Raw genomic sequence first — 16,514 nt, forward strand, 5'->3', positions numbered from 1 at the left:
AGGGGTTCCCTTCCATTGGGGCGATGCTTCTCAGAATGCGTTTGATGCCCTGAAAGATGTACTGGTTCGAGCATTTCTTTCCCTGTGATTATCAGTAAAACTATTTCTTGTATCTTGCTATTGCCATTTCTACTATAGCAATGGTATTGTTCCAAGAATATGATATAGGGACTAGACATCCTATTTATTATATGGTTCAGAACCTTAAAGATACCAAAATTAGATATACTCACATATAAAAGTTTGCTTTGGCAACTGTTCAAGCTGGACAAAGGTTTCGCCATTACATCTTTCTTAGGAAGACTATGGTCGTTTCAGATTGCAAACCTATGACATATATAATGTCACATCAATTTCTAGGGGGAAAGTACTCTAAGTGTATCGTTATTCTACAAGATTTCGACCTAGAATTCATCAAATCCAAGTCAAAGAAATCCTTAGTTTTCACTGAGCTAATGTGCGATCTTCCTTCCCCTAATTCAAAATCTACATCTAAAGATTCTATCCTTGAAGAGTCATTGTTTCTGACATCTTCATCTAACCCTTGGTATGGATCTTTTCTTATCTATCTCCAGACCCATCCTTTCTGACCTAATGCCTCTCGCTCCGAGTAGTGACGTATTCGATAGCAAGCCTGAAATTATGTTATTATCAGTGATACTCTTTACCTTCGTGGTATTGATATGATCTTACAGAGGTGCCTCACCCTTGAGGAGGACTAGAATGTCCTCAATGAATGTCACTTAGGGGCATGTGGTAGAAATCTTTCTGGTTACGCTACCGTGTATAACATCTTACGCATTAGCTACTTTTGGCCTACTATTTTTTGTGACTGCATCCTCGCCATCCAAAAGTGTCATTCATGCCAGATCTATGATCATAAGGTTAGTGCCACACTTTCTCCATTGTATTTCGTTGTAGATTTTGGTCCCTTTGTGAAATGGGGTATCGACTTTATTACATGTAACCCTCAGTCGATCGGGGGGCATGGTTATATCATTGTCACTGTTGATTACTTTACTAAGTGGGACAAGGTGATGCCTACATTTAACAACACATGGGTGAACAACCGCATAATTTTTCCTTAACCACGTTATTGTTAGGTTTGGTTTTCCGCAAGCAATAGTTACGGATCACGGGAAACATTTTCAGAATCATATGATGACTAAACAACAGCTAATTTGGGACTCTCACATGAAAGTTCCACTCCCTACTATCCTCAGGATAACAGATAGGTTGAGGCTATTAACAAAGTTCTTAATACTATGGTTCAACGTACGGTAGGGGTCCACAAATGAGACTGAAACTTTCTTCTTTACGCTGCCTTGTGGGCATATCAAACCTTAGTTAGGACTTCTACCAGATTCACACCCTTTCAGTTGGTCTATGGTCTGGAAGCTATCCTCCCCATTGAATACAAAATTCCATCGTTAAAACTAGTTGTCGAACTTCTTCCTGCCACTTCCATAGAGGAGTTTGTTCTACATTTGACTAGTTTGGATAAAATCGGGCGTGATGCTACTTTAGCCAATGAAGCTCATAAAATACATGTCAAGGAACAATATGATAAAAATTTCAAGCCTTATGTCTTCTCGCAATGATACCTGGCTCTCTTATATGACCAGAAGGCCGATAAGTTAGGTGCAGGAAAGTTCCAATCCATGTGGCTGGGTTCATACATTGTTAAGCGTGTCCTTGTGAAAGGGACCTATGAGTTAGTAGACTTTGATGGATTTCCAATGGTGCAGCCTTGGAGTGGGTTGTACCTCAAAAAGTACTATGCTTGATCCCATGCGTAGTACACTATGTAAATATTGTTTATAGGTGTGTTGAATGTGTTTGCAGTGTGACTTTTCAAAGTTTCCTTTGGTTTCTGTTGATCCCTTTTGCGTTTGGTTTGCAGATGTCAACTTCTCTCGATCTTTATATTGGCTATGCCGATGGTGCTAATCATAGTACTTAGAACCTATCCTTTGCAGCATGGGCTATCTTTGCTCCAAATGGCAAGCTAGTGAGTATTCAAGGGACTTTCATTGGTCACTCTACTAACAACATTTCTGAGTATAGTGCAGTGGTTGAGCTACTATCTGATGCTATTTTACATGTTATCCGTTGTATAGTCATTAGGCTTGAATCATAGCTTGTATTACTACAACTTGCTAACATTTATTCATTGATAAATCCTGTCATGAGAGTATGTCTTCTGGAAACATATTTTGAATTTATACGATATGAACATATTTCTAGAAATCTAAAAACATTAGCAGATGTCCTAGCTAATTACATTTTAAATAGACATTTGCAACGAATGTAAATAAGTTTCAATTCACATCACATCATATTAAAGCACGATAGGAACTATGAAACACTGATAATATGTATGTATGTATGTATGTATGTATGTATGTATGTATGTATGTATGTATGTATGTATGTATATATATATATATATATATATATATAGATAGATAGATATATATATATAAAGTTTAGTTTTACATAATTTGTGCCCCAAGACACGTATGGCTACATCTCCCATATAAAAAACTACATGTAAATATCTAAGTAGACAAATCAATGGTGCTCATGATAAAATGACACTGCACAAGCTATCTTGCACAATAATCGACCAATACAGCTAGGCACTCTGATAGTGTGTCATTGAAGTCGCATATGAATATGTTTGACCTTGGTCTCATCAATCCTGTGTGTCAACCCCTCCATGTGGTGCTCCACCTCTGATAGGATCTCAACTACTTCAAGATCTCGTAGTACATCCAGTCCTACCATAGTAACTTGTACTGATTCCACTCCCTTCTCATGTGGTTTTCTCTCTACACGATGGAGATATGAAGCACCTACTAGTCGAACTGATCCCACATATGCATGAAAACATCAATAGTTTAGTCTCGGGAAACATCAAAAAACACAAAAAAATTGTAAAACTTCCAAAAAATTAAATGGTTGAAATATTTTACCTGTAGCATCCCATTTCTCACCCTCAGGAAACACGACCTCGAGATCATCATGGAAATCCATCCCTGCATAAGGATAGTTGTTAATCATGATGAACTATCTATGCAACCACCCAAAGAAGGCTGGTGAGAAGCTGATCACCGATGGACCTGCATGTTGGGCCATATGATCTATCCACCTCTTCATCTGTGGTACCCTCAAATCGATAGGCTCGAGTACAATATGTTGAGTTTGAAGTAATGGCACTCATTCTAGAGCAAAAGAGACTAAGATTGAACCATAGCCAAATTTATTTAACTTCCCCTCTCTTGATTTAGTCAGTTGTTCTTTCATATTGACCAGAACTCCCTCACTCCAGTTGAATATTGTTGGCTCTAGACACTCCATCCCGTACTTCATGTACAATTTACTTTCCACATGTAGCGTTGAGATACCTACTAATCTCGCAATAATGAATAGGATCATTCTTAAATATAATTATGTTACATCTTTTATGTTGATCTTTCCATCCTTGGTTGGATGGGCTCGAGGTCTACAATAGGTGGTGATATAATATTTCACTGTCTCCCCACCACTTCTCCCACCTAGGAGAGAGATGGGGGCACCTCTTTTGGATAAACTTGTCATAAAGTAGATATATTCTACCTTTATCTCGAGAAAATGTTCCCTAAACCTGAATGCTTGTGCCTGAACATCCCATGAATGAACAAGGTATTTCAACAATTCCATATGTTGCCTCATACCAGGAAGCCAAAATAATTTTAGCAATCCACAATTTTTTAGTGCCTAGATGGTAGCAAGATCATTTGCTGCATTTAAATATTGTTCCTAATGTTCTCTTTCTCTCCAAATCACTGTCATTTTGTGCTAATGAACACCTAAAACATCAACAAGATATTTATTAGCCTCCTTTTCATGCAAAATACTTGAAAATTTTTAAGGGAAAACTGATAAATAAGTTGGCATTTCACACCCAACGCACCCCAGTAGTGCAAGACAAAGCATTTCACCTCTCCATCCAGTGTTAGTCTACCTAGATGCAACACATATTTCGATACTGGTGGGTCATTGATCCTATGGTGTGTTCTTAGAACCCCAGGGCCCTCAAAACTTCAACAAATTTGCATAAAATCACAAAATTGGACCATGAAATGAAGAGAAGGGTTTTAGATCCTACCTCTAAGTGACAGTACTTAGAATGGTCCACCAGATTAACCACAATCAGTTGCGGAAGATCAAGGGAAAAAAGGTCTAAGAACTCTCACTAATGAAGGTAAATGTGAAATGGTTAAAATGAATAGTCATTTTGAGTATTTATGGTCATTGCTCGCACTATTTTATTCATATTTAATGTTGTGACCTATAAATGCTTCATTTTTACTATGAAACAAGTATGTTTAATCATTTTTGTGATGTTTTAAGTGGGTCGAAAACTGTTAACACGTTTTTATCATGCTTTAAATAAGTTATTTTGACCGAATAGTATACTTTTTTTCTTTTTCAGGCTCTGTAAACCTACGAAAAAGGAACCCCTTGAAGTCCTCTTTTAGCTCTTTTTAGACTCCTAAAATATGAAAATATTGTCGAGCACTTGCCTTTTTGAACTCGTTAAATTAAATGAAAATACATCTACTCAATATAAGTTTAACCCTTTTTTGGACTGAGATGTACTATTTATGAAAAAGAAATACCTTAGTTGAACATGGATAAGAGGTTCTCTTGAGTATTGTTTTCTACCTTTTCGGACTTGAGAGATTATCTACGAAAAGGGACATCTAGAGTTTTCTTTTTTCCCTCTTTTCCAAACTCTCTAAACATGAAAAAGATGTTGAGTTTTACCTTCGCTAGACTCATTAAAACATCAAACATCGATGGTCTTGTCGAACATTACAAGGTTGAACCTCTTCTTCTTTGGGTTCATTAAATATACTTAGAGGGATTCATCTAAAGGGTGAACTTATATATCAATTAGATGTTATCCTCCTCACGCTTTTTAAAAACTAAAGAGGTATTGACCAGTATGGTTGGGGAAATTAGGAAAATAGGGTATTCCATTTGCTAATGGTAGTGAGTCACTATTGAACACGACACTCTTCCACTTCATCTTCGTGACTTTTGGTTTGGGTAATCTTCTTTTCTTTTGGTTATCATATTGTTTTTAGAGCCTCCATTTTGGTTTTGGGTCAATGCTGCCAACTCCATTCAGTGTCATCGTTGTGTTCAAGAGAATTCATTCAGTTGATATCTATTACAATACTCTTAAGCCTTCATTCCATGTTTTCCTTTCCTGATCCAGTTCCATATCAACATCATTATGTCTCAATCATGATACCTGTTTCGTGTCATTGACGAGGGACACATTAAGACCCTCCTATAATGGGTCGCTTCCTATTGAAATCAGCACATTATCCAGGAAGTTGACTTCGAAACACGCTTTGGTACCTTGGTGCTTGCATACATAAATGGTAGTTTTCCTCACTCTCGGCGATAGGTTTACATCAATGGCCTTCAACCGAAAGATTATGTGTGGTGTTCGACATCAACTCATTTATTCACACCATACATACTATACTATAGTACCTTCAGATCCATTAACATCATCAGTGGTTTCTCTAGCTTTTTTTAACGATTTACATCATCGGTTGATAATCATATGGTATCTACCATGTTCGGCCTCATCTCATTGATTCACATGGTTAGAATCATATGATTGGCTATGTGAAGGAGATAGAAGACCCTAGATCTAGTTTCATCCATCTAGGTTGCGATTTCAGGAGTTATATAGAGATCACAATGTATGATGGCCATGATCATGTAGATAGACATCCAGACATGGGTACACTAGTTATCATCTATGGATGCATCTTTTGATCATTGTACATGTTATGTTATCATTATGTGTTGACTATGGGTATGCCTCCTTCAGCAACAAAGATGTCATGATGTAAATGTATTGTAACAGATGAAGCTCGCCAGGTGTTCCTGATCCCGACTTGTCACAAGGTAAAGCACTTCAGTCATCAGTCACAATTTCTGGCTTTGTGCTTTAGGGGGTACTCTATTATAGGCCATTTTGTCACATCCAATCAATAGGCCTCCTAATGGGATCAATCAACATCCTATTCCCCCTTGTCATCATCATTGCACAAAGCCCTAAGCATGTATCTTTCATTCCCTAGAGTTTCTGCCTAAAACTACATCATCTGAGCTAGTTTTAGGACCAATGCACCATCGCCTCTTGTTGGACAGTGTTCACCTATAGGTTTCTCCATTGTGGCTTGTGTTGATCACCTATAGGTCGCTACCCTTTGTACCTGCGTTGGTTCTAGAAATTCGGGAAAAAGAGATAAATTCTGGAAGCCTCCTATTCCAAAAGCTTCAAGAATTTGTTACAACCATTTACCTCAGATAAAATATCTAGATCCTATCCTACTCTACTTTGGTTTTTTCGTCCCTTATCCTTTGATCCCGTCCTCCCATCAAAGGTGGATCTAAAACCTTATATTGATATTTGGATAAGAACTCCCAACTTACCCCACTCCTCTATACATTTACAACCTTTTATATGAAAGGGGTTTCCTTTTGGAGAGTGATTTTACCCTTATGTTGTTGTCGTGAGAGGTTTCATTTCATGCATTTAGGGTGATTGGAGGTGCACATTGTGACAAGGAAAGGAAAATTCAGCCTTGGAGGAGCTCTTCTACAAGATCAACACCTATTTATGGTTGTAAAATCCTTCCATTTATATTAATGCAAAGAATTCTTTGTTTCCTCTACGTGATGTTGTTATTTCATGTATTTCAATACCATGTTGATCTATTGAATAGAGTATTTATATGATACTGCATAGGTCTTGTAGTTTCTTGGCTTGTGTCATCTGATTATGCAGGTTCTAATTTTGGAAATTAGAGCTAGAATTGGAGCATTTAAGCTAAAGAAGGAGTGAAGCCCGGGACATATTCCAGGTAGGCTTCATGCCGTTATCTATTTACTTTAAGGAAAGTATGGTATTTCTTGTCTCTTTGTTGTTCTAGGTTAGCCACCAAACCTAGTGGAGATACTTTTGTCTGCAATCGTAAATCCCATGCATAGAAATAGGGATGCTTTTACAGAGAAATTTCAAGCAATCTTGGTGTAATAGAATAGGTGGTTGGATAGATTTCCAAAACAAATCCAAATCGGATTTAAATTGGGTTTGTGTAGTGGTTCAAATAATGAGGAAACTTGATGGCATTAAGCAACTTCATTAAGGGAAATTAGAGGTATTAAATGGGCCTCGTAACAAAAATAATAAAATAATAGTTCAAATAAAAAAAATAAGAATTATGAACTTTCAAAGGGAAAGAAATAAAACTACTTCTATTAATCATATTTTCAAATTTTCTTACTATTTACTAAAATTTTAAGTGTAAGCACTGATTGGATAAATACATGAAAAATAATGTGTTTCTTAAGAAGAAACACATTAGAATCCAGAGTGGACAATCATTGGATGCATAATTGAATTTTCCATCTAAATAGTGCTTAACATGAAGTTTTCATAAACATGTACATAAATAAGTAGAAAATATGATTTTAAAAAAGCAGTTTTCTTCCTTTTCCTAAAAAATATTTACCCTTATATTTGACATCATCATCTTAAATCCTATTTTTTTCCTTTAAAATTTATTTTTATAATACACTTTTTATTTTTGGATCCATTTTTTACCTCAAAATTCCTTTAAAATTCTTTGTAGACTAAAATAAATAAATGACTACTATAAAAGTTTATAAAAATTCCAAACTCATAATAAAATGAATGACAAATTCCATACAAATTAAAATAGTCTACAACCAAGTGATACATTATAACCATATATAAAAAATCTATAAAAGATTTAATTAAAATTATTGTTAAGCTAGTCCCAAACAAAATATACTCTAATTGAAAGGTGGAATAATCACTCAATTAGTAATATATTTCAGATCCAAAACCCCCTGTGTAATTTCTCACATTATATTGGAAGACAGTCCCTCTTTGAAGAGCACTAATCAAATCACTTTTAGTTGAAGCCACAACTAATTCTCTATAAAAACATCTTATTAGTCCTTGCCCTTCAGATTGTGGGGACTATAGTAATCAAATTTTGATAGTGAATTATTTAGGTACAAAAAATTAAGAAATATCATTGTTTTAAACCAAAGTTTCATCCAAATCCTGCATAAAATTTCACATTTTTTCACCTTTTATCATATGTTCGAGTTCAAGATATTATTTGGCCTCTTCCCAAGGTAGATGTCATAGGTTATAAGTTACATTTATTAACAATTTTTGACAAATAAACTAATGTTAGTGAATGTTAGTATTAATTTAGTAACATTAAATATTAAATGTTTTCATGAGACCATTTCAAACATTCCACTTCTCTGTAAGGTCTCAAACTTTCCACCACCCTTTGAGCTTTATGAAATTTTGACTTCGTTGTTTTACACTTGGCAAGCACCATCTTCACATCTTCATTTTGTTCAAGTGAAGGATCTCCGCCAACATTGAGTGTCTTTTCTTTGCCTTCCTTCATTTTACTGAGTCACTCACTGGAAAAATGAGAAATGCTTTGTTTTGTTCCTTGTCCCCCTTTATTTAAGAGAATATCCTCACATGGTAGTCGACTCCACAGGTTTACTTGGTTCAGTGCCCTTGAAATGAAAGCATCTTTCTTCAAAGCCACATGGGAAGTCAGGTGCACTAGATAATGATGGGGAAATTAAACCTATGAATATATTCAAATAAAAATTGGTAAGTAAATTCAATTTTGTTAATTCCATGCTTCATAAATTCAAAGCACCAACAAGCATAAAAAAAATTCCGGTCAAAAGTTTGGATGTGATTTTCTTATCTTTCTCTTTTACGTTCATTTACTTTCTCTGTATCTGTATATATTTATATTTCTCTATATCTTTCTCTGTGTGATTAATAAATAATCATTTTTTCACCCATTTTAGTGATTCACACATCCTAAAGGTAAGTATTTTCATATTAGTATCCATTCTTAGTGATGCACATAAAATACATTTTTGATAAGAAAATCCCAATAAATATTCCAAATTCAATGATTGATATTCATGATAGTATTCTTTTCCCTAGATTGAAGTTCAGGATGAAGCCAAACAAAAAAATGATTCCAGGCAAGGGTTCAAGGTCACCAAGTCTGTTTCAAAGATACCTTCTATTAATTTTAGTCTTTCACATTCTTTCCTGACATGTTGTGAACCGTTTCCATGTTGTAAACTGTTATTAAAGGAAATGGTTCAAAACATGTCAAGCTAGAATGTGAAAGACAAAAAAATAATTTCTCCTATTGGGCATAGCAAGGTAAAGCTGAGAATTTGGTCATCTAGCGCCTTTGATGAGAAATCTTGGAAGACTGTGAATCAAAAAATGCATAATACAAAATATCGCTAGTAAAAATGGAAACAAATACACTTCTAACTGCAAAATTATCACTAGGATAGTCGATTAAGGATAGGAAATGTGGATATCTTTCTATGAAAATTTAAAGTATGAGTAATTTATAGTCAAAATTTGCTTCTTCCAGTGCAAAAAAAATAAAAAATGTGTTAGGTCATTTGTTACTTTATTTTACATTGTCAATTCCAAATGCTAGCCTAATAAATGGGAAGTAACTTAATATTTCCTTTAATTTCATGCATTATTTTTCTTAGTCATTTTGAACATTTTTTCTGGTGCTTTTATGGTAGGCTTATATACCACCTTGCGAGATGTTAATAGTGTTTGTAACCATCTCTATAAGAGTGTCACTAACCAATATCATGGATCCACTACAGTTGGGAAAGATACCAATACTTTATGCACTACTCTTCACTAGAGAGGCCATATGTGGGAAAGGATGAAACCTTTAAGAAGCATTGAGCATGGAACTTACAATCATGTATTCAAATAATCTTTTGTTGACGTTGCGATCGACACCCTCCAAAAATTTTCCCACACTTAAATTTTGGAGCCTACTAAGGATCTTACAACCCGTCATCCTATGGTTATTCCATGGTCATTGGATGTTTTGTAAAGTGTTTAAGTCTCTCCCCTAGTTTTAAATTGTTAAGTCACTTGCACACACATGCTTAGTCTTCAATGAGTTCATGAGCACACTTCATTTATGCAAGCTTGAAAAATCATAGCACCATCCATCAAGACAATGGCTATGCAATTCTTATCTCATGTTGATAGTGATTGCACACTTTCATTGCTAGTCTCCCTCACTCTAGTTGCATTGTACTTATATTTCAGCCAATTTTCCCAACTATCGCTTTTATGCACCGTTGCTTTCACATGTGTTATTTTTACATTCCTGGTTGTCACTTTTTCTTTATTTCACTTTAATAAGTGTCATTTTCATGTTATCTTCACACTTGCATGTGTCTCTTTCAAGGTTGTTCACATTTGCAATTATCGTATCCATGTTTTCCTCCTGTCATAGGTGTCGCTTTTGTTGTTTTTACTCCTGCATGTGCCACAGCTTTTCATATCACCAAACTTAGTTCTGTAACACTCTTCTACATTAGATGGTCTTACATATCATTAGAATATGCACTAGACACATTTTTATCCATCCTTACAACATGAAATCAATGTGGAAAAAGTCAAAGTCAGGATTAATTCGGCAAGGGTCCAAAAGTTGGAAAACTTGGCAAAGTCAGGAGTTTTTTGAAAAATTCGGCAAAATTAAAAAAACACAAAACTATTCATTTATTTTTTTATTTTTTTTAACATCTAGAGTATCCACAACATCAAATAAATGCATTTCCACATAAACATGCAAAGAAATCTAATATATAATATGTATATGAAGTCTAGTGCTACATCAGATATCAAAATAGTGAATCAACTCCTAAATTTTGTGTCTTGTCTGAGTCTCAACTCTCAAGAGTCAAAATATCTTACATATCATTAGAATATGCACTAGACACATTTCTACAACTTGGTGCACCTTTTGGTCACAGTCGTTACTTATGTTGTAACTTGTGTTCTAGATGTCGTAATGTGTCATTTCAACTGTTGCACTTAGAAATAATTTTCGCTTTGTTATTGTTTCAAGGTGTGATTTTTATCCATGGGTTCTGTATATCCTTATGGATTGTAATGATGTTTTTCTATGTGTGATCCATGTTTGATTCATGTTCATATGCATTTCTCTCTTTTACTCATGAACATTATTAATGAGGGAAAACCAAGATTCAAGGAGAGATGAAAGGTCATTCCTCTTATTATAAAAGAAACCACGAAACCCAAGCAAAAGGATTTTGGAGGCTTAAGCTTTGGGGACCTAGTCTTGGTTTCTCTACTTGGAATAGGAGAGAAAATTATTCTTTAGTGAAATAAAAAGTGACTTAATGTTTCACTACTAGAACTATTGCCTCATAATTGTAACTGTGTACCTGGATCTTTCACCTAATTGAAATTCAATGAGCCAACACATTTTCATGCATGTATCACAAATGTTTTAGGACTATTCTTCGGATGTTTACAGTATATGGTGTGTTCATATGTGCTAGATAAATTGAATCATTTCAGTGGCTTTGCTACTCATCTTGTTGAATGTGTGTTTTATTCGCTTTAATAATCGTTATATGAACTATTTTTCTAACGAATATTTTCACGATATTATGTGTCTCTCTTAGGTTAGTACCATTACTTCCTTCTAGAGACTCACTCTCGTCTCCTAGTCATAAAGGTCTCCTTTTACACATTACAATTAGTGTTTCACAGTGTCAACTTACTTGTTTGTTCAAGTTCTATGTAAATAATTTCTTATGTTATCCATTGAAAGCAAGGTGAACCATTGTGTTATGGTGGTCGAGTCGATAATCTGGATGGGTTTCCTACTCCAAATAGTGTGAGGTCTATCTGGGACTTCACACCAGGGAGACCCCATGTATGTTGGAGGTATCCAACACCTTCAACATTAAGGCACTAGAAGTAGGTGCGGATGACAAATTGTGCTTGTTTAGTCTGTTTTGAGTCTCTTATCTTTAATGGTTCATCCTCGAATCATATGCTCAGTGTGTTTTTCCAATATATGAGTGGTTAACTTTTAATCCCTAATGAGCCTCTTTTTGGCTTGTCTAAATCTAAATTTGATGGTGATGATGGAACATACATAGCCGAGCACATTTCATATTTTCTTAAATTTTGTGAATATTATGAAATCAATGATGAATATTTTACTTGTGTTATTTTCTTCCTCACTCTTGAAGGTCATGTTATCTGATGGTCATGTTATCTGAAGGTCGTGTTATCAGCAAGATTTTGATAGGTATGATTACCGATATGTTTTGAAAAAAGTAATCAACTTAGAATGGCGTCTAATGAATCAATTGAGGATTTTTCTAATAGATTCCTTCACTTATGTTGTAAGTTTTCGAGAGAAGATATGGATCAGGAATTCCTTAAAAGGAAGTTTGAAATTTTGGTTCAAATCTCTTTACACGATGAGTTGAAACCCCCTAATGTTTCTACTCTCCAAACTCTTCTAAATCATGAGACACCACTAATCTCAGAGGAGGAACCTACTGTTACTTCTGTTCCTTGTTCTCCTCGTTTTCCAGTACCAATTTGGATGCCTCCTTATCATAATGATCAAGTAGGGAAATATGAAAATGAAATTCCTAATCCATCTTCTAAACATTCAACCATTTCTCTTGATCTAGATCCAATGGAGGAAACCTTGGAATGGTTCAATAAGCCTCATGTAAAGTTTAATCCTTCCATCCCTCAATATGGCATTAACACTCATAAATTTAGGCTTGAATCTTATTTGGATTCTTATCATCCTATATCATCTCATTCTCATGATCCCTTACCCCTTTATTTAGTTGGTTAGTCTCTTCCAAATCCAAGTATTGAACAGGAGCAAGGTAGTCATATTTCACAGATAGAGGAGAAACAAGATGAGGACTATTTCGATATTTCTTCTCTTTTTTAGAATCCTCCATGTCAAAACAATGCTCTTTCATCCTCGGTTTATTTTGAATCCGATAATCTTAGTGATGAATCAAATGAAATTGATTTTCCTAATTAATATGAAGTCTTGGACAACCTTCATCCCATTGATGATGATTCCATTATTGTATGTAATCATGGTTTCCCAAATACACCTCTTGATTTTTTGGTCTCTCAAGAAAATCTTGTTTTGAAATATTTATAACTTGAATATAATTTGATTAAAGAAGATGTTCTTATTAAAACTTCCACTTCACCTCACTATCCCTTATGTTCTACCTTCTGTAATGCAGATACTCCATTCTCCCCAAGTTCATCATCTGCTGAGTTGGATTTTGCATTGACATAGGGTAGTGAAATAATTCACGATCAATAAGAACATAATGAAATCATCAAGTATTTTTTCTATCTCTTACCATTTCCAATTTTGCATGAAGAAAATTCTTCTATCTAGGTTACTCATGAGATTTTTCCCATCAATCCATCTTTGGATGTTGAATTGGAAGAACCTTGTGACTTGGGTAATCTATTTTTTCAAGATGTACATTATGATTAAATTACTAATGTAGATGGATTCCATCCCGATACTAGTGATCTTGCTCCAATTATTGATGGTAGTTGTCCATACACCATGCATCATCTGAATCAATCTTTAAAACACAATTCTACAATTCTTGAAAGTTCTGAGACTCACCAAGAAGTCGAGGAACTTCAAAACATGTTGATGGTTATGTTAGGTACTCATGAATCTAGTAAGGCCCCTGAACCAAACCATATTTGGATTTTCTCACAAAAATCCTTCATTTGCATGGTTTCAATGGATATAAATTCTCCCTTGAAAGTCATGTGGTATTTCAGGTATAAATTTTCAAGCTTTCAAGATTTTGTCTCTATTCAAATTGAGCATTCTGTTTCAATTGATTGCTCCTCATGCAAAGATATTATATAAAACTCGAGATTGGAATGCATGCCTTTCATGGATGTATGAAGTTGTGAAGTTGATAATTCTAAAGATTATAATTGGTTGGAGGATTCATAACTATCACATTCCTTTGAAGGTAATTAGCTCCTAATGATTCTTGTGAATATTCTAATTCTAATCATTTTCTTCATGGAACTGGATGTCCTCTTGAGTGTTAAAAAATTCTTGTGTTATTTTCTTAATCAAGTTCCTGTTTTTCATCCACTACATCTCAACTAGTTTCATGTGTTTACCGTATTGGTATTCCTTTTTAAATATTATGATGTTAGTCTAGTTTGTATCCAGTCACAAGTAGATGGTTTGTCACATTAAACATATGAGGAAGATGATTCTTTCATTCAAATCATTTTCAAAGATGTTCAAACTGATCTATTGTTATCGGGAAAACTAGTGTCCATTCAGAGCTGCTAGTCCCACTAGGACGGGTAGCTATCTTAGAAACAAACAAACTAAAGTTACTTTTGTTTTCCTTTATGAGAGATAGATGAGAGAGAAGCAGAGAGTACCAACCTTAGTCTTTCGCTTGGCTCCTTTCTTGTTTCCTCCTTCCTTTGACAGAGCTTCACCACTCCTTCCTTACTTGTCCCGCTTCAAAGAACATCTGTAGAGTCAAAGAAGCATAATACCATCAAAGCATAGAGATCTATAACCATAAACAATATATGATCAAATGTATATTAACCATACAAATGCATATCAATACAAGATTTAGAGATATACAATAATATGGAGGAAAAATCAAATAGCTTTATTGATAGAAGTAGTAGAAGAGAGGATTACAACCCATTCGTCTAACCCAGCGCCATCCTCCCAGCATGAAAGCCCTCTTCACCTCATGAAAAGCTTAGATCACACAACAATACAGTGTTGCACAGAGAAACCAACAACACTTCCTTACAAAATACAAAATTCCAGCCTTTGGATCTCTAGGATGAGGGATCGATATATAGACGTTTGCAGGTGGGTGAGTCAGCTTCTGGGATTTTGATTAGTGTCATCTCTCTAATAGTTCTTGGTTCCACTTGGAGATTTCATGATCTCTTACTCATCCCTGGGCGAATTCAGAGAGGCAAGTGTCAAATGGGCAGTTTCTAGAAGATTCTTTGGGTTTCCACCTAGCCCACTGCCTCTGCCATTTGTTTGGTCTCGCTCATCGCACCCTACAGAAGGGTGTTTCAGTGTGCATCGCACTTTTTGCATATGGCATGTGAGATGCATCACACCCTTAGCACTGGGCAGTGTGTATGGTCCTATTTTGACCAGTTCTGAGTAGTTTTTTAGGGAGAACTTCTGGGAGATGATGTAATCAGCTGACCTTGCTCCTTTAGGGTATGAAACAAAACTTTTAGGGACATAGAAGCCCTTGGTTTATGGACATATGTGATTGGGTTTGCAGTGCCCAAATATGTCTATAACAATCTACTCCAGCCAAGAGCAAGTTTCACTGTCACTAGTAAAAGACAATCCATATAAGCTCAATGACATATTTAGCTCCTAGCACGAATGGACACTAGTTTTCCCGATAACACTGCTTAAGGGGGTGATCTAAGCTTTTCACTTAGAAGCCCTGTTGGTCTGACCCAGCGCCATCCTCCCAACATGAATGGGCACTAGTTTTCCCAATAACACTACTTAAGGGGGTGATCTAAGCTTTTCACTTAGAAGCCCTGTTGGTCTGACCCAGCGCCATCCTCCCAGCATGAAAGCTATGAATGGACACTAGTTTTCGTGATAACACTGCTTAAGGGGGTGATCTAAGCTTTTCACTTAGAAGCCCTGTTGGTCAGACCCAGCGCCATCCTCCCAGCATGAAAGCCCTCTTCACCTCATGAAAAGCTTAGATCACCCAACAATACAGTGTTGCACAGAGAAACCAACAACACTTCCTTACAAAATACAAAATTCCAGCCTTCTGGATCTCTAGGATGAGGGATCCATATATAGATTTTTGCAGGAGAGTGAGTTAGATTCTGGGATTTTGATTAGTGTCATTTCACTGATAGTTCCTGGTTCCACTTGGAGATTTCATTGATCTCTTACTCATCCTTGGGCGAATTCAGAGAGGCAAGTGTCTTGGAGAAGTTTCTGGAAGATTCCATGATCATCCACTTAGCAAACTGTCTCTGCCATTTTTCTACTCTCACTCATCGCACCCTACATAATGGCTTTTTAGTATGCATCGCACCTCCCATGTGTAATAGGTGAGATGCATCACACCTTGACCATGGAGTAGGTGAGATGGTCCAGTTTTGACCAGTTCTGAGTAGTTTTTTAGGGAGAACTTCTGGGAAATGATGTAATCAGTTGACCTTGATCCTTTAGGGTATGAAACAACACTTTTAGGGATTTAGAATCCCTTGGTTTATGGACATATGTGATTGGGGTTGCACTGCCCAAAAATGTCTATAACAGTTGCCCCCTAAAGCATGAGGTCATAAATCTTTTGATGTCAGGTGAAATGCTTTATAATGAGGATCCGAGGTTTTTCGAACCGGAAGGTGACCTGTAATAAGATACAATACAATAAAATATCTTCATAATATTTTCATGATCTAGCTG

The sequence above is a fragment of the Pinus tabuliformis genome, chromosome Q (assembly GCF_031772625.1).
Source record: "Pinus tabuliformis cultivar Carrire ecotype Pingquan chromosome Q, CPIR1, whole genome shotgun sequence".
In the NCBI taxonomy this organism is placed as follows: Eukaryota; Viridiplantae; Streptophyta; class Pinopsida; order Pinales; family Pinaceae; genus Pinus; species Pinus tabuliformis.